The following is a 24487-nucleotide window of genomic DNA, read 5'->3' as shown; positions in this document are numbered from 1 at the left end:
AAAACTAAAAAATATAAAATAAAATAAATTTGGATCTGTTAATAAAATACATATTCTGTTTTTTTTGAAAGTGTATGTTTCTAGATATTATTATATGTATTCATAGGTTTGGCAAGCTATATAATGCTTAGATGACGAATAATAATTATTTCTTGTTTTTCGCTAGAAATCAAATTTTCTTAGGATTAAGAATTTTAATTAACATGGAAGGAAGTTAATATATATTTTGCAAATGAAGATATATGCTATGGAAATTCATTTTTAAGAGAAATAAAAGAAAACAATAATGTCTTAAAATAAAGTTGGGTATTGCTGATGGCTATGACAACAAAAGACACACTAAAATGAACATAGGAAGTTTTCAAAGGGACATTAAAAGAAATCTTGAGAAATAAATTTATGTGTGATCAAGTTGGATAAGATTAAATAAATTTACCACATCTTTTGTATCAATGATGTATTTATAAAAACTAAAACTTTAATTTTTTTATCTGCTAAAAGCACATTTTTTCTGTACTATTGGTATTATTTTAATAATAGATTATAAGACAAAAGCAAATATTTTGTGTTTTAATAAAATGGTTTCCTGTATGCTTCATCATCAGGTCTTCCCTTACTTAAGTAAACTGAGTCTTTTTTTAATATTAAAAGAGCTAAATTTTCTAAAAACTGTTTAACTTTTTGTATTTGCCTGTGAAATCTTTGTCACTGTGGTTAAATGGGTAACTAAATATCATTTTGCAGAGACCTATGATCTTATTTGGCCAAGTGTTTAAAACCTCTTTGATATTTCTGACAAACTTCCCCAAAATCAAATCTATGAGAACTAATTTTGAAAATTTTCAGAGGATTCCTGATATATTTCAAAAGCTATTTTCTTTCATTATAAATGTGGAGGTGGGTAGGAAATTAAATTAGGCCTATTTCACATGCTAAAGTTACATTGAAAGCATTTTCAAATAGTCTATTTATATAAAAGCCTAATATCCAAAGTGTGCCCTCGGGAGTTTGACAAAGTGGAAGTTTGATCACTTGCTATGATGTGCATTGACCACTGGGGGGCCAGCGTGGAATGAAGGAAGCCCCTGGCTGGCAGCCACAGGCACTTTGGACCCTATCCGTGCATGAATTTAGGGCATTGGGCCTCTAGTAAATAATAATACAAATGTTCCAGAAATTATTTAAATTTTCTAAAGATATTTTAAAATGCTCTGATATAATATTTTCATTTGTAATTCTAGTTGTTATCTTAAAATGCTGTATATCCTGGAAATAAGCAAACTTCTGTGTCAGTTGCCTTACAATGAATCATATCTTTAACCATGCCATTTTAAGTCTTTGTTATTTATACACATTTATTGTTTTACACTGTTGATTTTACAAATGGGGTTCAACTTCAAAGAAATTCATGGAAAGTACTATATAATACATTTATCTAATACCTTTCAGATCACACCACTGAACTGGGTAAGAATTTACAAAACTGTAAGAAAAACTATACTCATATGAAGTATCAAGATCAACAAAAATTAACTACTTGGGACTGAATAAATAAAAAGTATTACAACTTTTATGACTTTTTGTTTTAAAATTGCTGGATTTTTATGGTTTGATTCTTCAGATTTAGGTCAACTTTTTCTCTTTTTATTTTAAGTTACCTATGAATTTCAGCACTTTGGTAAATGTACATTCGTGAGCAGAAGTGGAACATTTATGTTTTTTTCCCTATCTGAAACCTCCAAAATTTGGAAACTTAGTAATTGAGTATTCAGGTTTTTATACTTAATAAGTATACTTATTTTATACTTATTCACACAAGCTCAATAAAAATATGTTCTTCTTCTAACAGGACAAAGTAGAAACGGGGACTATATTACTAAGGCTTTGATTAGAATGGCATGTATAAGAGAGATATACATAGACTCAAATATTTTTAGACAACTTTTAAAAGCTAAGAATGATTTATGAAAGGGAATAAAACATCCTCGGGAAAAAAAATATTCCTTGCACCTTGCTTATAGGGTTCCCAGCAGCCTTAGCAGGTGAGTAAAAAAGATTACTTCCTAACAGGCACAGAAAGATCAGGATATCTTGTAGTCTTTGAGAAGCGAGGAATTCACCCAAATCTAAAGATACTAGAGGCAAAGTCAGTTGGCAACTATTTGGTTTAACTTTTAACCTATAAAAATTTACTCTGGAGATTCTTAATGAAAAGTTCTAGTAAAGCAGATTGAAAAGAGACTGTATGATCAATTGTCATACTTACTATAGTTTTATATATATTATCAGGCCAAGTTTATGGAAACTAGACCTAATAATAGTAAAACTAAGTTGTTTATAAAATATTTTTGTTATAAGAAAGAATGGTCATAGAGAGAGAAACTATGTTTCAATAAATACTATAATACATATGGATACTATTAGTTTTGTTGTCTTCAGGTTTTGTTTTCTACCTGTAAACTAGACTGAATCCTAAATTCTCCTAGTTTCCTCAATTATTTGGCTACCACTCTCTAAACTGAAGTATACAATTTGTCTTTTACCTTTGACTTGAAATAATTGACAACTGAAAAATTGCTTTTCTCCCTAAAGCCTTACAAACTAACTATAAATGACTTGATACAAATTTCAGAGAAATAACTACAATAACTCATGCTCACAAAATCTTTGTGCCTGACACTGTGCAAGGCACTCAATGAAAACTTACCTAAACTATTGATGGTATTATCAGAGACATTCTAAACTGCAAATGTTGCTTCTACTCTGGCATCTCCTTGACTGGCTGCCCTTAGGTTAAGAAATTGGTTTCCAAACATTAACCTTTGTTTTTCCTTTGTTTCCATGGAAATGCCTCTTATTAAATACCAGATTGCTTGCACCATAGGTCCACCTCTGGTAAAACAGAGGCAGAGCTCGATAAAATGCAGGCAAGTACCAAATGGTTAAATGCAATGCCCAGTGACATCTCCAGGCCTGTGATTTTTTTCAGCTGGCTACCATCACACATTATCTCCTGGCTCATGGCTAGTCTTCAAATTGGACTTAGCCTTTTGTTTGTTATTGTAGAAATTTTGTTGGTATAAAACTTCACTTGTTTCTCACAGCTCTATGTCATAAAAGACACCAATCAGAAAATGGCCACTCAGAGCTTGAAAATAATCAATCACCAAGACCTTTGAGACTTCATCTGAGAAACCTCAAGTAATTATAGAAGACATCTGTCCCTAAAGGAACATGATGGGGAAGCCTTCATACTATGGTGCTCTTATTGCTCAAATGTGACCTAAATCCATTCTATGTGGTGCATGACATACTGGGAATGAGCCTTCCTGGCAACAAAGGACTGACAGAGGCATGGCATACCAGGGGTTAGCTTTGTCAGTAATGGAAGAACGATGGTATTTTTGATAACTTATCAGCATAATGCCTTCAAAGAGAGATTACAGTCAGAAGAGGTAAATAGAAAAAGAATTGGATTAAGTGGAGACATTTTAAAATGGAGTTAGGACAGCCATTCTAGAGGAATTCCTTGAACTTTTGGAATGTTTGAACTGAACAAAACAAGGTTTAGACTGAGCCAAACCAACAGTGTTTAAAAAAAAAAAAAAGCACAACTTTTTATGAAGCTGAAAAGAACACACACACATTCTGACTATGAGGTCTGACAAGTAAAGACAGTCTTTAGAATCCATAAATATGTAATTATAGGCAGCTAAGTAATAACTGCTTATTAGCACCAATAGAAATTCCTTTCATTCATGGAATTATTTCCCTTTGCTTTCTCATAAAAACCCCATATGTTCATCCAATAATCAGGATATAATTTGGGTTTCTGCATGAAACTATGCCCCAGGATTGCAATTCTTTTTTATTTTAAATAACACGTATTACTTCTAACTTTTGCTTTTTAACTTTAAGATAACATAACCATTTTTAGGCTTTCTTTAAAAGTGACCATTAAATAAAGAAAATGTTATTTTCTGTCACCTTGTCTGCAATTTTAGGAAAGCTAATATTACTCTATGTGAGTCAAAATTCTATTCCTTCTCTAATGAAAGAATATAAATAAGTAATCCAAAATTCTCCAATTTTTACTTAATTTCTAAAATATTTCTATGTCCAAAATTTTACTTTTTAAATCACTTAATGATATTTGTACAAGCTTATATACTTCTCCATATAACTCACTTTGCTTCACATTTGGAATATCAATTTAACTCAAACTTTTACTAAGTACCTAGTAGGTGTAATCATCATCTCATATGCTTAAGAAGGCAACACAGTTATTCATGTATTCATATACCCATCTTTCTACTCATCATCTATTGATCTAGCAGGTAAATCTGTGGACCACCAATCTGAGCTTATTTATACATGAGCTAGACTCTGGTACAGATGTTAAGTTGTAGACTCTGCCTATAGAGGGCTTGTAGTCAAGTTGGTATCTACATTTATGATCATAACTTTCAAAGAAAGGTGGAAAAGATTTTGATCAAGGTTTTTCCAGAGAGTAAGAGTGGCTACATTAGACAGAAAGCAGAGGTTGTTAGGAAGCCTTCACAGAAGTGATGTAAGGCTGAGGATGTGAAGCTTAGTGAGGAAGCTATCAGAAAGAAAAAGCCTTAAATAAAAGCTTTTGAAGCATTAAAAGGAAAAGATGATAGGGATAGATTAGACATGGTATTTGATAACATATAATAAAAGGAAATATCTTTACTTCTCCCAGACAAGACTATAGATTGGCATTGGATTTTTTGAAGAAAGTAACTTAGAATAACATAACTAGGATGCTATATATCAAGGCAGCATCTTTAAGATCTGATTCATGCACTCTATTTTTTCTTTCTCTTCCCCCCTGAAACATTACTGATAGTCACCGCTATAGTCCAGCAATCTTGAAGTTGGCATATGCTGAGTGACAGATCCAGGATAAAAGCAAAATACATTTGAATGTTCCAATAAAGGAAAAATGGGAAAAGGATAAAATTACAGAGATATAAAAGTATATCTTTAAAGCTCTTAGGCAGACAAATTGCTAATCAGAAATAGACAGAAGAGAGGCTTGATAAGTTCAAACTCTGAAACCCTTCTGGGATGAAAACTCTTTCTAGTGTAAGTGGTTTTATAAGAAGTCTAATGAGATCCATTTGAAAGTGCTGACTCCATTTAGTATGAAGGAGAATTGTCAAGAGGTTTTCAGATGTATGAATGAGCAGTAATAAGCCCAACTGGGCCCAGGTAGGGTGTCCAATTGACCAAGTGGCATAAAAGCTATCTTTGGAAACTCATCATACACCAAAGCACATCCTGTTCCCATTAATTCCAGACAAAGGAAAACTGTGCAAAGAAATAACACAGACATCAATCAAGATAGTCATGCTCAGATTTACTTATAATCTATATTTCTAGTATATTACATATATGTGTGTGTGTGTGTGTGTGTGTGTGTGTGTGTGTATACACGAAATTCATGCATGAGGGAGGGGGGTGTCCCTCAGCCCAGCCTACACCCTCTTCAATCTGACACCCCTGTGGGATCAGGCCTAAACTGGCAGTTGGACATCTTTCTCACATTCCGGGACTGCTGGCTCCTAACCGCTCACCTGCCTGCCTGCCTGATCACCCCTAACCACCCTGCCTGCTGGCATGCTCACCCTCCAACTGCCCCTCTGACAACCTTCTAGCCTTTAACTGCCTTCCCCTAGCTGGCATGCTCTCCCCCAACTGCCCTCCCCTCTTGGCCTGATCACGCCTAACCACCTCTGCCTCAGCCCCACCACCATGGCTTTGCCTGGAAGGATGTCAGGAAGGTCTCCCAGTCTAATTAGCACATTACCCTTTTATTAGTATAGATATTAGTATATATACATACAAAATCAGTTTAAAACAAAGTCAGAGCTGCCATCCCAAAGGAGCTGTCTTGCATGTCTTACTCGTCAAGCCTTTCAAATGATAAAACTGTATAATTCAGCTTTTGACTGGGCCTTAAGTAGTATTGTGTTCTGAACATCTATTTGCAAAGCCAATAGGAAAGCAGACATAATGAATACCTAACTGAAAATTAGACATTCTTTATAATAAGCATCACAGCCTTAGCTTATCTGCATCTATATAAATTCCTTCCTTTTCTCATTAATGCCCATAGAAATTTCTTCCTTCTAGTCATAATCATTCCCCTTTCCTTTCTCATAAATACCTCTCCCCTCTATCTCCTAATAGGGACATTATTTTGGTTGCTGCTTGAATCAGTGCTTCCTATTTGCTTCCATTTGGGTCTCACATAAATCTTGTTAGATTTATTTAGGTCTCATTTAGGTCTTTTACTTTTAGGTTGATATATTTTACACTTATGGAAATGCTACCATTGTAGTTAGCTAGTCATGAATAACAGGAGGGGAGCAAAAGGAAGGCCAGGTATTATAGACCTGTCATTTGGGTAGCTTCACCAGGGAGCTGTGACTTCACACTTCCAAGGGAACCACAGTCCATTCCTGTGGTTACTGGGGGAATGGACTGGACAAGATGGAAAAGGGTGCATGCACGGTAAAGTCAGGGTGATATAGGGAAGGTGTCTGTCAATCAAACCTGCGAACGGAGATCACTGGCTAGAGGGGGCAGGTCCACTATAAGCCCATGAAAATTTGGGGATACAAATCCCCCCAAACAAAGGAGTTCACACTCTTGGCTCTTGGCCCTCTTGTTCTTCCTTTGTTTGCCTGTATTCCCTCCACAGCCATGTGGACATGCAGGCCCCACATGCAATGTATCGATGTAACACAAACTAAACTAGCTTGATGCTGGATTAGACTGTTCCCCAACATGGAACCAAAACTCTGGACACTGGCTTTAATCTTGGTCCTGCTGAAACAAACAAATTAGGGCTTTCTCCTTGGCAGGATGAAGGGAAATGGAAACTTGGAAACTCAGGGGTGTAATTCCATAGAAATATAACTTTCTGCACTAACTGATCCTCCCATGTGTGAGTCTCAGAAAATTCTTTCTCATGATATCACAAGAAGCCCACATTTAATGGCGACTGGTGGCCATGAGAAAAGCTCCCCACCAATAACAGAAACATACTTATAAATGCCTGTGAGCACATGCATGCATGAGCGTGCACGCACACACACACACACACACACACACGTATTTATAAAGCACAGGTAATTTAAACTCACATCCTGTCATTAATTTCCTTAATAATAATTTCTAATAAAATTAATTTCTTCAATACTTTATTTTTTAGAAGTTATCTTCACTAGCATATGTAGTATTTGCCTGATTTACAGATTTCCTCTTCTCCATGATCACTGGCTTTTAATATATAAGGATAACAAATTTGTCACCACTCTTTGGCCATAGTTGATTGATTTTGGGAGTGAATGCCTGACCCTAACTGGGCCAGTAAAATAATCTCTATTGGGAACTAAGAAGATGATAAGGGAAGACACACAGCAGAAGCTTGTTCAAAGCATTCAAAGTGCTCAGGATGCCACATCCTAGAATCCTGGAATTCCATACCATTGAGGACTGATAATGTGGGTCTATTTGAAAAATATTTGCTCCAGTATTCTGTGTAGTAGTCTGCAAAGTGCAATTTGTTAAATATGAAAACCTCAGCTACCCTTACACTTTAATAGTATCACCACTGATTCCCTGATTCCCACTTAAATATACAAGGCATCCAGATACCAAAAAATGTATCTAATGTATATATATGGCTACGATCATTTCCTTGGCCCACAGCTGCCTTTCCATATTCTTTACCACCTTCAGAATTTATTTGCCAAATGACCTGTTCCAGAGAGACAAATCCTGTATATATCTAAGGGACCAGTAAATATTATGATAAATATTGTGGTATGATAAGATATACATTTGGTCTTTGTCCTTGGTTTAGTCCTTGGACTAAAACTTAAAATTACCCGAGAGATGGGAGTCTTTTCTTATTTATATGGAACCCTTTGGAGCACACTGGGGCTTATGCGAATGAGGTAACAGTGTGGGGCCCTTGCACAGCCTCAGATTAGGGGATGGTCAATAGAAAGAACAAATTGTTCATAGAGAGTAGGAACTCTCAGCTCCACCCTCCAAGGAGGTGGAGTGAGGTTATAGAAATTGGATTAGACCGTTGGAAAAGAATGTTTAAAGAGCATCCAGGTTGGTGGACCCATTAAGGAGTTGGAAAGCTGATGTGCCTGGAGAGGGGATGGGAGCTCTCATGCCACCCAATACCTTGCCTGGTGCATCTTTTCCATTTGGCTGTTCCTGAATTGTAATCTTTCAGTAACCTGAACATAAGTAAAGTGTGTTTCCCGAGTTCTATGATTTATTCTAGAAAATTATCAAAACTGAGAAAGGGGGCCTAGGAATCCCTGATTTAAAACAAGTTAGTGGAAAAGCACAGGTGGCCCAGGACTAGTGCCTGGCATCAATTTCTAATTAGAAATAGGAATAGGCTTGTGCAGCTGAGCCCTTGAATTTGTGGGGTCTGATGCTAACTCCGCTAGGTAATCTCAGAATTGAATTGGATTGTTGGACACCTGATTTCTGCTAGATAATTGGAGAACTGATTGATATCTGAGAAAACACTGATAAAGTGTTGATGGATTTGGATTCTAATTATGCTAACATTTGTTCAGACCATGATGATGCTTGAAGTTTTGCTAAACACTTTCAATTGCCTTTGTGGATTTCATCCTTATAGCCATCTATCTCTGAAGTATATTATAATTTTCACTATGCCATTAAGGATACTAAGCCTCAAAGAGTAAAAAATATAAAGGGCAGCCTATTACCACTCCAGGAATATTATATATCATATATATATATCCCTTGTGCCAATAGCACACATGTGTTTCAATCTGTCATTGTCAATCATGAATTTGGTGGACACTTCTATTATAGAGAAAAAGTGAATAGCAATAGTAAAATATTTCTTCTAAATAATTTATTTTAATGTACACAAATTCATGTACCAGGGCACTAGTCTATTATTATAATAATGATAATTTTATAAGAATTTGTAAGAATTAAATAAAGATAATGTAAATGAAGCATTTTATAACACTATGGGGCATAAGAGGGTTCGTACTATATTTTAGCTATAATTATATTATTATTATACTGGGAAGAATAATCCAGACCCAATTACCCAATTACCACTGCTATCTCTACTTCCAGCCCACATTTTGAAGTTTTGTAGTTGCAGTAAAAAAAATAACTTTGATGATGTTGCCACTCTGCATTCCTTCAATTGAAATTTATTATGTACACTTAATCATTCATTCATGAATGAAGGTCTTCTCTATGAAATGGTGAAAAATCCCTTTTGATAAATTAAGTACTTTTACATGGAAGCCTGAAGATTATATATCATTATGGAAGTTTTAATGATTTAATTATAATATTCCCAAAGTTGGTTGGGATGGAGGAATATTTTTGAAAATTAAAAACACTAAGCTTAGGATGAGAAAGAGCAAATCTCATGTCCTACAGCAGCTATAATTTTGTAAAGTATATTACTTTAATTGAGAGATTATGGACCAAGTTCTTGACTTTTTCAGGCTGAGTTGACTTGTTTTAAAATCAAAGGGATAAATGGATAATTTCAAAGTTCTCTTCCCTTTTGATATTCAGTTTCCGGCTAAATTTGTTAATATTTTAAGATGTGGTTTAGATAAATTCATTGAAGACAAATTTATAATGAGTTATTAAGGGACAGTAAGAATCTTGTAAATTTCCCTAATGTTTCATTAGACATCACAGAGGAATCACCACAGCAGGCTCAGTAATACCATTTACTCTAACCTGCTCCTGTTCACTTCATCATTTTTTGTGGATCATTATGGCATTGCAACACCTGTCTCATTTCCCCCTCTATGGTTACACTTTATCCTTCTTTTTATTACTTCACCCACTTATTCTTTGACTTTTGATCCCCATGATGTTTCACATTTGCTCTTTGACTTTGCTGCTGTTGGCTGATATAAATAAACAGTTCACCTGCTGAGCTTTGCCCAAGGCCACACAGAACCTCAGGAGTGGGGCCCTGATAGTTTTGTTTGGCTATACTAGTAGAGTGGGCCCCAGACAATAGAGCAGTCTGATCTAATATGCTAATCTGTATGTTATTTTTTAAAAATGTATTTTTGAAGTATATTTTATTGATTTTTTACAGAGAGGAAGGGAGAGAGAGAGCTAGAAACGCCGATGAGAGAGAATCATCGACTAGCTGCCTCTTGCACACCCCCTACCGGGGATCTGCCCACAACCAACGTACATGCCCCTGACCGGAATCGAACCTGGGACCTTTCAGTCCGCAGATGGACGCTCTACCGCTGAGCCAAACCGGTTTTGGCTAAAAAATATTTTTAAAGAGAGAGGAAGGGGGACTGAGAGAGAGAGAGGGGGAAAAAAAACACACCTAAAACATTGATGTGAGAACAAAACATCAATTGGCTGTCTCCTCCATGCTTTCTATCAGGGATTGAGCCCTCAACCCAAGCATGTGTCCTGACCAGGAATCAAACTGGCAACCTTTTTGTGTATGGGACGATGCCCAACCAACTGAGCCATGCTGAGCGCCAATCTGTATATTCTTAATTGTTAAGCAAAGATACAGAAACTTTGACATTTTTAATTCTATCATTGCATTTTATGTGATTTATTTCTACTTCCTGTATATCTGTGGGGAAATTAAAAGTAAAAGCAGCACAAAATGTTACTCAAAAAAAGAGGTGACAGATCAATAAATGTAAATTATGCTGGATTTGAGAACAGGACATATAAATCCCTTTTCTTAATATGTTCAACTAATTAGGTTTATTCATTTACTTACTCATTCATGATAGTATTATAATAATAATGGGAACAGATTCTGGAGTTTGACTGCTTAAGTTTGAATCCAATCTCTGCCACTTACCAGCTGACTAAGTCTATGTACTCCTATGTGCCTCAGTTCCTTATCTACCAAAATGAGAATAACAATGATAGTTACCTCAAAGGATTGATGAGGATTAATCAGTTAATGCATATTAAACCCTTTAAAATCATGTTTGGCATATAACAAGTCTTACATGTATTAGCTACTATTAATCAATAATTATTGATCTTACATTTCTAACATAAGGGATACTGTACATTTCCTGAGTCAAAGAATAGTTTGAAATAATATAGGACATCCAATAGATAGCAGAGGATATGAGGGATTTGATATTTATCCATGGGACTTATTCCTCATCCTCATCCTCATTCTCATCATTAGGATGACTAAATTTATTGAGTGTTTTTGGCTGGCACTTTTGGGTATCTTTTATGATTTTTCTTATTTAGCTTCAATTGTACCAAAAGGTGAACCATTTGCCAAAGGTCATATGCCTTGAAAATAGTAAAGACAGGATCAAACTCAGGTCATCTGATTCCAATGGTTTATGCTATCAATAATAGTAGATGCCTACATGTTATATTGAGATGTGGCCTGCAGTATCTTTATTCAATACACACCCATTTTCTGAGAACATGCTAAATACTCAATGAGCAGAAACAAACCAGACTCCTGTCATCATGTAGCTGCTGCCATTAAGGAGATCAGCATTCCATAGTGAAGGCACAAAAATGACAATGACAAAGCGTAGAGTGTGCTGTATTGGTGATAGTCACAGGCAAGTTCAAGGACCATCATCTCAACCCTAGGAAAGGTCAAAGAGACAGGTACTTCAGCAGTATCAAGGATGAAGAGGTAGCAGGTATTGATGAAAGGGGCTACATGCTATCCTGACAAGCTCAGGGAAGGCCTGCAGGCAATGTTGCAACCTAAAGTAACCACAAGGATGATCTGAAATTAAAACTTTAACTAAAAGCAGTTATGGTGGATAGTCATGCCCAGGCTAGTATCTTCCCTAACAAGGTCAATCTTTACCTTAACCAAGCCCATTTTGTTTTGCCATCTATGATAACTTATCCTAGAAATGTCAGGGTAATTTATGATTTCCCTTTTTTTCTGGACTCCTCAGGGCACAACCAAATGCAATGGGTCCTAGAACAGATACCACAATTTTTTTCATTGTTATTGTTATAATATTAATTATTGACTGTTAAACATCCTGTACACACCTAAGTAAAAGTAAAAAAAAAAAATGTGTCTATCATTTTACTTTTTATCCAATCCCAGAGGTTCCCCCTGTGCCCCATCCTTTGCTTTCTCCCACCTCACTAATCTATCACCAGTGGATTTGATGTAACCCACCTATGTCTCCTCCTTTGGTTTTAATCTATAAAAATAAGTGAAAAAACTGCTCTTCTCTCGGACATTATCTACATCTATTGAGATTCTGTTTCCCAGCAATTATCCACAGTTTGGTTCAAATAAACTCATAGAAATTCGTTACAGGTTTGGATGTTTTTACATTAATACAGGTAAGTAGGTGTAGAGCAGGCATTTGAAGCACAAAAATAACACATGTGAAAAGATTTGAAACATGTAAGAAGATATGGAACTTTGTGGCTGGAAAAGATTAAATGTGTGTCTATGGAGTAGAAAGGAAAACAGGGGCATGGCCAGGAAACCTCTACCTGCTAATGTAAGGAACTTGGCCTTTAATAAGAAGGTGTGGGATTCTTTGAAAACACTTCACCAGAATGAAAACAAAATAAAATTTGCTTGGCAAAGATTATTGTACAAAAAGTATTAAGAGTGTTTTTACCATTTCTTTAAGCTAATGGTATGCTTTATTGAAATGTGTGTCTTAAGCTCCTTTTGTTTTTGTGGATTTACAGTAATGAATTTCAGTAGATAATATTATTAATATTAATTACTACTATTACCTACTACTCCCCTAAAGCCTATTTTAAATGACATTATCTCTCATAAATTTTTTTTAATCCTCTCCAAGGAATATTTTTCCATTGATTTTTAGGGAAAGTGGAAGAGAGAGGGAAATACAGAGAGAAATACTGATAGATGCTTTTGACTGGAATTGAACCTGGGACTCTGGCCTTAGCCAACACCTTATCCACAGAGCCAAACTGACTGGGGCTCCCATAATTTTTTAACTGCCTTATAAGTATTATTATTATTATCAATTTGCAGATGAGGAAATGAAGGTTGAGCAATGTTAGCCTTCACAGTCTTGTCTCAGCATCACAACCCTGAACAAAAATTCAAACTTGGGAGCTTTAAACGGATAGCCCATGAACATTATCTTTTACTCTGTGGTATACTGCATTGTCAGGGTAACTTTTGAATCCCCAATACAACCTGGGTATCTCCAATTTTTTTTTTCTTTTTTCCTCACAGCTCTGGAGGCTGGGAAGCCCTAGATCAAGGTGTTGGCATATTTAGTATCTGATGAGAGCCTGCTTCTTGGTTCACAAACAACCATATACAACCTAAGTCCTCACATAGCAGAAGAGCTGAGGGAGCTCTCTGCAGACTAGTTTATACTAGTAAGATCACTAATTCCTCTCACAAGGGCTCCACCTTATAACCTTGTCACCACCCCATGGCCCCCCCTACAGAAACCATCACATTGGGGATTAGGTTTCAATATATAAATTTGGGGCAACACAAATATTAGGTACATAACTGTACCCAACTGTTCATTCTCTTGTCTTCTTGAATAACACATCTTGATGGTGTCTTGGCACCATGGAGGGATAATTTTTCTGGTGACCCTTTGCGAAAGCTTTTTTTTTTTTTTCTAATATGAGAAAGAATAGTATGAGATGATGGTCCCTTTGCTTCCTCTCTGCTTTGTATGCTGTTGTGTGGAAATATCATATTTAGAGCTGGGTAGATATCTTATAAACATTAAGAAATGTTTTGAGGACAAAGGACAATATGCTGAAAATGGTGGGAGCGAATGATACAGAGTCCAGGTCTTTGTGGTGGCTGCTGGGATGTGATGGCCAGATCTCACTGTAGGAACCAAGGATAATCCCCCCTGTTTCTGGGAGGGACTTTGACAGACAGCCCTCAGACTTCAGTTTTTTGGGGGGATTGTCTCAGCTGCACAGGATCGCCTTGCCTATGACCACATATTTTCCTTGGGGTGGCCAATATACCCTGATTGATAGGTTCAGAGGCTGCAAAATCCCAGCCTTCTCGTAACAATACAGGTTAGCTGTGAAGGGTTATCCAATCAGCAAAATTCCTCCTGAGGGTCAGCTGAGGTTGCCCTTTGCTCTTTCTTCATGATGGCTTGCCCTGTCCCTGCCCAGTGCTGCCTCTTTGCCTTTCCATTCACAATATTGATTCCAAAAGCACTCTCTAATAGTCTCTTGCAAGCTAAAATCAATCTCAGGGTCTGTTTACTGGGGAACCCTACCTGCACAGACCGTGATGACTATTTTGGGCTGCTGAACTAACCATAGATCACCTATATTTTGTTAAACTAGCAATAAACACATGGTTTAAACTATGATTAGTTGGCATTGATCACAATGTTCTATACCTATCTGTTTACCCACTCATGTTTCTGGCCAGACTGAGATATTTTCAAAAGAGTTCACTGTGTCTTATTCATCACTGTGTCTCCTTCTGGTTCTTAGCAGCAAATGGAACTTCGGCACTCTTAAGCACAAAGGTGTTAAATGAGCAAATAAAGCCCATACCCTCTTTAATGCCCGATATTCATGGCATGTTCCAGTACAGTGAACTATTTCTATAGACCTACATGTTGTACACCCCCACTTATCTAAATCATATCTTTTTCAGGAAATGCACTGAGCACACTGGAAAGGCTTGTATACTATATCGAATTTTTGAAATAGTGGAATCAGTCCCAAATTGAAAGTTAGCATTTAGATCTTTAAAAAGGAATTCTATTGCTGGTGTAGGATGATATGTTTTATTACATTGAGAACTTTAAGAAAAGGTAAATCTACACTGAACTTATTTCTCTAAAACTTAGTTCCCTGAGAAAAATGTCCAGGAACTATTTTTCTTTTTCTGTGCATAGCCTCGAAGATTAAACAAAACAAAATGCACAAAAAAACAATAAACAAATATTCTTGGTCAAAGCCTCATCCCTGCCACTTATTGGAGTGTAATCTTGACATACACTTAAACTCTTGAGACTCAGTTTTTTAATCTATAAAATGAGCAAAATCAAATACTATACGAGTGCCTCTAGTTTCTTATGTAATGAAATTTGTGCAAGAGTAGTCCTTCCTTCCCCTGGCTGCCAGCACCAACTTCCCTCTGGCCAACAGGCATCCAGGAGGAATCCAGGCTTCCCTTGTAGCCCTGGCTTCATGGGGAAGGTTGTCCTGTCTAACTTTTATTATCATAGATGATTCAGATATTAATTTCTAAGATTTGTTTTGTGCTCTCAGTGTTAGGATCCACATGCTCCATGTGATCTAGACTATGTTACTAGGACATAGTTTTCTCCCTGTTACAGCCTTTCTCCTCTGTTACTTCATGAGAATTGTGCTAGAATTGGCTGCCTGAAAACGAAGAGTTGGATTTAACACTTAGTTCTTTTTAACACTTAGAATGTTTTTCCTTCATAGACATTATGTTCAATTTCTTTCATATTAACAATACTATATAACTGTGTTTTTCTGCAAATGAAGTCTTCTGGGAAATGAGCAGGTGCTTACATTTTTTATGTATAATTTAAAGCATGGGCTGATTTAAAAAAAAATCATGTATTATCTTCTATAAACCAGGTGCTTTATAGACATGGTTACTTTAAATATTCACAGCAACCCTAAACAGTAAGAAAGTATGTGTCCATTTTGCAGTAGGGAAAGTAAGGCTTGGATCAATCAAGCAATGTGTGAGAGGTTACCCAGTATTCAAAGGCAGAGTCCGTGACACTCAAGGTTATGCCATTTCCTCTACACCACAAGACAAAGAGACAGAGAGGCAAATGATTTCTGAGCACATAGGTAACTATAATGCCTAACTAAGACATAAGTTAGAGAAAACTATTTATATGTGTATCAAGATTTAAAAGAGGTTTCATCAGCACAGTGATAATTTTTAAATCATTTAACATACATTTAACATGATGGGCAATGCTTTCTTTGCAACTACACTTCTCCCTAAGAAATTATTTATCCTGGTGACTTTTTTCCAGTAACAACTGGTAAATAAATTACTTGGTAATAATTTAAATTTAGAGAAAACTTGAAATGATTTGGCATTGAAATACTTGTCTTGTTTATTATTTTTAGCAGAATCAGAGCTAAGGAGGAGATATAGAAATGTATAATTTATTTTCCCCCAATTTATTAATCAGATAGTATGTCAAATACATGGCAGATATTTTGAAATGAAACAAAATCATCTGCATGGCTGTTGCTATAACACAGTAGTTGTTTCCATTTATCCCCCTTGCATTTCTTTTAAGAGTCTCTATATGGGGCTCTGGGATTTTTATATTTGAAATATTTTGAAGAATAGCATGCTGCTGGGAACAGAGAATCTTAATAAAAATGATTTGATGAAAAAACACCAAAGTTCAGCCTTTGTACCCAAGAGTACAATGTAAACCAGCTTTATTTGATAAAGACTCACTCATTCAGACTAGAGCCTCTAGTTACAGCTTACAATGGCACAAAGAAATACTGACTATAAGGAAAAAGACATATTTTCCAATGAGATATTAAAGAGATGAAATGAGAGGAAAGATCAGGGACTGAGGAGGCTTAGAGGGGAAAGGTGAAGGGGAGAGTTTGTAATGTGCAGAGAGATAAGAATATCACAGTGGGCTTCTTAAAATAACAACTTTTAAACTAAAAAAGGAACATTATATCCATTAATATCCACAAATATGTGTATGTATGTGCATGTGTGTTTAGAATTTAATAATTGCTGGATCCTACCCTGTGATGAAGATACTATTACTCTCTTTCTACTGATGATAAAACTGAGGCACAGAAAGGTTACATGTCTTGTCCTGGGATCCTGTACCATCCAGACTCTATAGCTAGAGATGGAAGCTGATTTTTTCCTACTAAGTATATTCCAGAATTTCACTCCAGGTTTACTGATCCTAGAGGCAGCCTCCTCACAGTACCTTGGGTTGAGGGAGATCTAACAAATGTGCACTGAAGACCACAGTTGGAATCAGAAAGCTAATTTCATTTATTATGCATTCATTCATTTATTCACTCATTCAATCAACATGCATTGAACTCTTTCTATGTGCCAAATACTATTGTAGGAGCTAGGGACATGGTGGTAACTTTAGGCCTTGCTAGAATGAAACTATAGTGAAAGAGTAAAAGTAATTATGCAACATATAAGGCAGTAATAAATGCTTTGAAGAAAAATAAATTAGGCTATTATGTTCAAAAGTAATAGGGAAGGGACATTTGCAAGGAAACAAAAAGGAGGATGAGACTTGAGGTGACACCTGAGGGTACCTGCAAATTAGAGTTCCAGAGAAATAGAAGTCAAGAAAGCTAAAGTCTCCCAGGAGGTGAGGAGCCAGGTATGTGGGCCACACAACAAGAATAATGTGTGAAGAAAAGAGATACAGGAGAAGGGACACAGAGGTGTGCAGGGGTGGAACATGATGGTCCTTGGAGCTGCCTGTGAGGAGTTCAGATTCATTCCAAGAGTGAGCCACTGGGGCCTTTTGAGCAGGAGAGTAACAGGATCTGAGTGAAGTTTTAAAGACTTAATTTTGGCTATGCAGGAATGTCAGTCAGGAGGCTGTCCAGCTGTCTAGGAGAGGGCTGACAGGTGGCTTGACTAGGGTGATAGAAGCAAAGATGCACAGAAGTTTGAGAAATAGAACTTGCTTGAGATTAGGAAGTTTGCACTGGGATAATAAATAAATTCTAACCCTGGAGTAAAGATATATGGGAAATGAAATCATGATCAGAAACCACTTCTAAGTGTACTATGAATGATGACTGTGATAAGATTCAAGCCTCTTGTGTCCAGAGCACTATTTCCTGCAGGCAAACTAGATGAGCCAATAGATAATTAAGCAGGTGGCTTGGTGGGCATGGGAATTGAATAAGGGAATGAACTGATATGGACTAGCACCGGACAACATAGCTCTAGTCAGCATTCTCATGGTAAGGATGATCTTGCCATGGGGGTCAGAAATACTTGAAGGTCCAGGACCATAATCCTGTGCATCCACTGCCATTCCAGGAATCACTTTGCCTTTGAGATCACTGCTCAGGCGGGCCTAGAATGTTTTCCCCTTAAACTGTTTCTTTTGCTGCACTCTCAGAGCTAACACTCTCCCATTTTTGTTGTGATTGGATTGTTCTGATTGTGTAGTGGGGCCTAAAATTTACCCATTATTATCTGGGTGTGCAAAAGAATGTAGCCATTATTTTTCCTGTAACTGATCAAACTATTCTCACAAACTATTATTCCCAGAGGTGGAGCAAGTGAAAGGATGAGACCAATAATCACCACTTTCTACTTTAAAACAATGTGGGTTATTTTCATCAAACTTGTTATCTTTTGGCAGACTATGGGATCAAATTCAATGTTAAAACACTCTGATGGGGTTGTTTCTTTCCTCAAGAGTCTCCTCCCCCCTCCTTTCTCTTGAGGAGCCATCTGGTGTAGGGGAAGCTCAGGTAACCTCACAGTAGCAGCAAGAGAGGTTCTAGATGGGTTCCTGTCCTCCTTAGTTTCTCATAAGTTCAATTGGCTTGATATTCTCTGTACACCTGCTTCATTTTTAAAGTAAAATTTTAAAAAATGAATGCATGTGTGTATATATGTTTGCCTTTTAAGCATGGCCTTGGCATCTACTGCTGAAATCTGTAGAACTCAATAATGGCCTCTTATCTTGAGGTATCCTATGTGGAGTAGCTTCCTGATTCTGGCCATAGCTCTCAGAGGGTCCTATATCTTCTCAACATCTCTGGTGTTCCTGTCCCAGATCCCTTGAGAACCATAGAGTCTTCTGCATTCTAAGCAGAGACACCTCTCAGAGAGCCTGTCTCTCTCCACTTGTAGGCCACCCAGATGGAGCAGGAAGAGGAGTAACCTGCATCTTCTATTCTCCTCAGTGGGGCTGTTTGCTGTCTTTCTCAGTCCCCACCTCCCTCTCCTCTGGCTAGAACTCTTTGAGGGAATCAGGCAGCATGCTGAACTTGGATGAAGAACCTCCAAATATTTCTGTTTTTGGAACTACACCTAGAACCAAAAGCCTCTGCTCCCTTCCAAGAACCTCCATCTCTTTTCCATGGTGGTTTGGCCCTCATCATTCTTCTAGAATTAATGGTAGAAGTATTCATAGAACAAAGCCTGGTTACTAATAAAGAAAATAAACATGGGGAGAGCCAAGATAGTGCTTGTTGCTTATCTCTGCTATGACCTTCTATGTGTGTTTGGCTTTTGGGTTTCACTCTCAGGAGGCAATCTGCTTCCTTTTTGCCAAAATGTAAGTTCTTAGGGAATAATGCAGCCCCTAAGGATCCTTAATAACAAAAAAACAAGCAAGCAAGCAAAGACAGAGTAATTCAGGCTTGTAAAATAAGAAAAGGATAATTGATTTTTAAGAAGAGTTATATGCTAGAGATTGCTAGGAGATTTACATGCCTTTTTCAAAGTAATACAACAACCAAATGCAAACTCTCCTTACAACTCTGGAAATGAAGACCCCCAGAGTCTCAGATCAATATAGTTTTCTGCTCACAGTACTAATGTCCCACAGGTACTTTAAACTCAAAATATCCTCCCCTTTGCCATATAAAAGCTCCTCATTCCTCATCCCCCTTTTAGTGAATGCCACCAATAGACAGCCAAAATCTAAGGTCAGAAAGTTTGTAACCATATTCCCTTTTATGAATTTTTCCACTTAGGCAGATGACAAGTTTTAAAGCTTCTGCCACATTAACATGTTGTATTTTTTCTTTAATTTTTCATTTTTTGTCTTCATGTCACTGGCTTGCTTCATATATTTATGAACTCTCATTTCAACAATATAATATTGTAGAATCCTAATTGGCCTATCCAATGTCCTACTCCACATACTATTGATTGGCATTTCTAACACTTAGATTTGATCATCCCATGCCCTCATTTAAAATTCTTCAATGGCTCTCCATTTCCATGCTTCTAAGCATAGCTTGAACAGCTGCCTGACTTGTCTGCTTGCAGCCTTACCTCTGTGCATCCTAGTGTTTCACTGCTGTTCCTTTGCTTTTACTGTTCCCTTTGCTTAAAATGCCTTATTCTTCTTTGCCTTTTTTTTTGTCAGTCTACTTATCTTCCAAAACAAATCCAAGAATAAAGCTTTTCTGATATCCTCATAAGATCAAGCCATTCCCATAAGGTACTTTCTTCCTTGTGTGTCTGCAATTATCCAGTGATGTTTGTTTATATCTCTTGTGCCCAGAGAAGTCTCTGGAGCTTAGTTGTATCCTAATAAATATCCCAATGTCTATGTTTAAAAAAAAGGCCAAGAATAAAGAAAAAAGAAAAAGAGATAAAGAAAAATATAAAGTAATTAGAGAAAAAGGGATGAGAGAATGAGAAATAGGCAGAAATAGAGGATTATTAGCTAAGATTGCTATATTCACATCATAAGATCACTAAGCATTTGTTTTGAGAGTAAGATAAACACAAGCATGGGCTTTATAAAACATGTTGAAGTTATCAGACCCAAAACACTCTCAGTTCACCTCTCTGTTTTTTTGTTTTTGTTTTTGTTTTTGTTTTCCACTTAAGCCAAGGCTTTCTGGGCATCATTTGCACAAAACATAGTGAACATGAAGCTGAAGATACTGTGTCTTGTTCTATTACTGTTATTTTCAAGAGAGATGAGTCAAAATACCTGCTATCCACATTTGAGAACAGTTGTCATCCCTGGCAGCTTCTGGAAGGATTTCCTGACCTCCCAGATTTTGATTTGAGTGCTGACCTCCCAGATTTCGATTTGAGTGTGTGGCATATACATATAGAGAAGGCTCCCACCTGACCTTTGGGTTCACAGGCCTAGAGATTCAGCATTGAGTAATGCAGGAGCTGAGTGCCACCTGGCATGGACTAAAACAGGAGTTTCTGAAGTCAGAGGTTTTGCTAGGACTGTGACCAGGAAGAAAATGAAATATGTGGACATCATTTGCACAAAACATAGTGAACATGAAGCTAAGGATTACTTATTCGATTTATGGAAATAAGATATTGCTTTGTGGGACTAGAGCTGCTTTTGTGCCTTCTTTGGTTATGCTTCCTTCTTTCCAATAGCTACTCCAGGAGTAAAGTCAGATCAGACAATAATTATGATAGTGATGACAGTGTCAATCACAGCAACAACAGCAGTCAGCAACCGGCCCTGTACCTCTCAGGGTCAAGTCCTAAATATGTTACATAGAATAGTCAATGTAAGTTTTCATGATGGCTATTATTATGTACATTTTAGAGAAGCAGCAGCAAACTTGAAGTAGCTTGTTTGAGGTCACATTCTAAATAAAATAATGTGAGTCTGTGGGGAGCAGCTACAATGTTTTGGACAGGTTCAAGCCTTAGACTGATGAGAGGGCACAGTCCTCTCATTGGCACGTGCAAGTCCCAGCTTGGAGGGCTGGGCCCTCCCAGCACAATCATAGCCAACAGCTGTAGTTGTAAGCTTGAACCTGTGGTCTGAACATGTGGCTCAACATGCCTGAGTAATGTGGGTTTGATAGAGTTCAGGTGCATGTAGTTGAGTAGGATTGAAAACCACAAGAATGTTGTAAACATCATGATCACGCCCTAAACTTTGCCTCATGGCATCTGCTATAAAATGAAGACACAGGTTGTGGATGCTGGTGCTGTCTCTCCATCAGAGAAGTAGTGTCCCACTGCAACCCAGCTTTCATTCTCTTGTCTGTCTTTTCTAAGCCTTTCAGCCGCCCCCACTCAGGCTCACCCTTGGCCATGCTGGTGCAGCACATGACCACCCTCCAGGGTTCCCAATGCCCTAGTTTCTGCCCCCTGTTTCTCCCCCACTCCTCCTGGACCTGTCTGACTTATCTCCAGCTGCTCCCCTCTTTTCTCCTTGTGCTTGGATCAAAGCGCCACTTGCTTTGTCATTCAGGGCCTTGCTCATGAGTGTCTGCAGGCCTTTGTATTTGCTGGGCTCCTTTTCTAGAATATCTCCTCAGTCCTTTACTTGTCTGGATGCTTCTATTCAGAATTCTGCTCAAACATCAACTCACAAAGAGGCTTTCTTGGCCACTCAATCTGAAATAGTTCACGACACCCTGTCACACCCTATCCCAACCCAAATGACAGATAGTGTGGTCAGCTCCTGAGTTTGCAACCATATTTCAAAACATATACTCCATTATGAATCAGTTAGTAAGTGAAAGCAACAGAAATGATCTCCATTTTGTTGACAGGGAAAGTGAGGCTAAAAGGGAGGCCTTGACAATGAATGTAGAAAATCAATAGGCATAGATCCACTGGTTTGAGACTAACACCACACTGGGCATTTTCACCTCAGCCCCCACACCAGAACTGCAGACCTCAGTTTTGAATTTTATGTCTAATAATTGTCTCATGTCATCCCCTAGTATGATAAAGATACAGAATTTAAAATTTTTCAAAATATTAAGCATCTTGGTTGACCTACACATACTTAGTAAATAACAAAAGCTTGGAGATATATACATTTGGGTTAAGAGAGACAGAAGAGCAAAGTGAAAGAGAAAGATAAAAAGCCTAATTTATTCCTCTGTTGTCTTGTTAGTTTCTCAGAGAGTTCTCTGTTGACTTGATTTTAATTAAGCTTTCCTTAAGCCTAAGAGTTCTCTGAAGCAGAGAGTGTGGGTGTCAGGTGGGAATATGCCACGAACTCCCAGATCTAATTTTTAAAATTCTTCTGCATAGCAAACATCCATTATACAGATTCTGTTGACAACTGACCTGGATCCAGCTGAGAAGTATTGGTTGTACATTTGTGTTTGGTGTCGACAGAAGAGTCAATCACTAAAAATGCTCAATTGTCATGGGGGCCCCTGGGTGAGGGAGGCTGCAGGACCTGAGGGACAGAGGGCTGAACTAGGTGTTCTTGAAGTCAGGTCAGTTACTAACAACCTGTGTGACCTTGAGGTTGCTGCTGCAGGTTTCTGAATTTCACTTCTCAGTTGTTCAGCAAAACCGTATTACAAGACAGAAAATCCCCTCTGGAGTTAGAAGTCTATACTTTCTGGTTTTTATTTAAAGTAGGTAAAAACTTTATTTTTTTAAACCTTTATTGTTGAAAGGCATCCTCCACCCTATAGACTGTGCCCATGGGTTATGCATATATGCATACAAGTTCTTTGGTTGATCTCTTCTCACCCACCCACCCCACTTTCCCTCTGAGGTTCCACAGTCTATTCCATCCTTCTATGTTCCTGGATCTGTTGTGTTTATTTTGTTCATTAGATTCCACATATGAGTGAAATACATGTGATATTTGTCTTTCTCTGACTAGCTTATTTCACTAAGCATAATATAAATTTGGTACTTCTCTTTAAGCAAAGAAAAATAAAAGTAGTATTTGTTATGAATCACTGTTCTTACTCTTGTTTGGAATATCATTTCACCCTTATGTGTCTGACTAATATCTACATGGCTAATATTAGGCAACTCTCATGATTCACCTCAGAGTTCTTCTCTTGCAGAAAGCAGTCCTGACTACCTCAGGTTGCTCTAGTTGGTCCCATCTTTGTGCTCAGAGTCTTCTCCTATATGTCACATTCCAGACTGCCTATTAATTAAGGTTTTTTATTTCTGTAACACTGGCACTGTATAAAATCACCAACATAGTAAGACTCTAAATGTGTGTGAAAAAATAAATGTGGGAATACATGGATGCTGGGTAGAAACAATACAAATTAGAAATAGAAAATGCCATGCATTTTAATAATGCTTAAATTTTATACATTATGAAATTTTTAAAAATACTTTCTTGGCTCCTTTTCCAGATATGGATTAGATGATCAGAGAAAAATCATCCAAAATGATCCTGTTAAATACAGATTCTGATTTAATGTTTCTGATACAGGCCCTAAAATTCTGCCTTTCTAACCAGCTATCAGTTTATACCTACACTTCTCATCTGTGGACCACACTGTGAGCAGAGAAGGTATAAAGGACCTGCCTGTCCAATCAGGACTAATTTTCCTCTCTTTCTTCCTAACCAGGATCTACTTTTATTTACATCTCCCCTCTACCTGATACAGACATGAGACTCAGGAGCATCTGATTCTATCTCCAGCTCCAGGCAATGTCTTAATCACTCACCTTTTCTGCCAATGGTAGCCTATAGCTATTAAAATTAATTAAAATAAAGCTTCTTATCTTCTCAATTACACCTGCAAGCTCTGAGTGCATAATAGCCCCACGAGGCCAATAGCTGCTGCATTGGCCAGTGAAGAATAAGAGCATTTGCTTATTGCAGAAGGGTCTAATGGACAGTGCTGAGATCCTAGGTCAGTCAGAGTTGGATCTAGAATAACCTGCATTGTTTCAGAATTTTGTTTTTTAAGAGCGTGACAACTGCTCTCAGCCCATGCATATATA

This window comes from Pipistrellus hanaki (genome assembly GCF_964339955.1).
Source record: "Pipistrellus hanaki genome assembly, chromosome: 9".
NCBI classification, from domain to species: Eukaryota; Metazoa; Chordata; class Mammalia; order Chiroptera; family Vespertilionidae; genus Pipistrellus; species Pipistrellus hanaki.
This window is presented reverse-complemented; position numbering follows the sequence as displayed.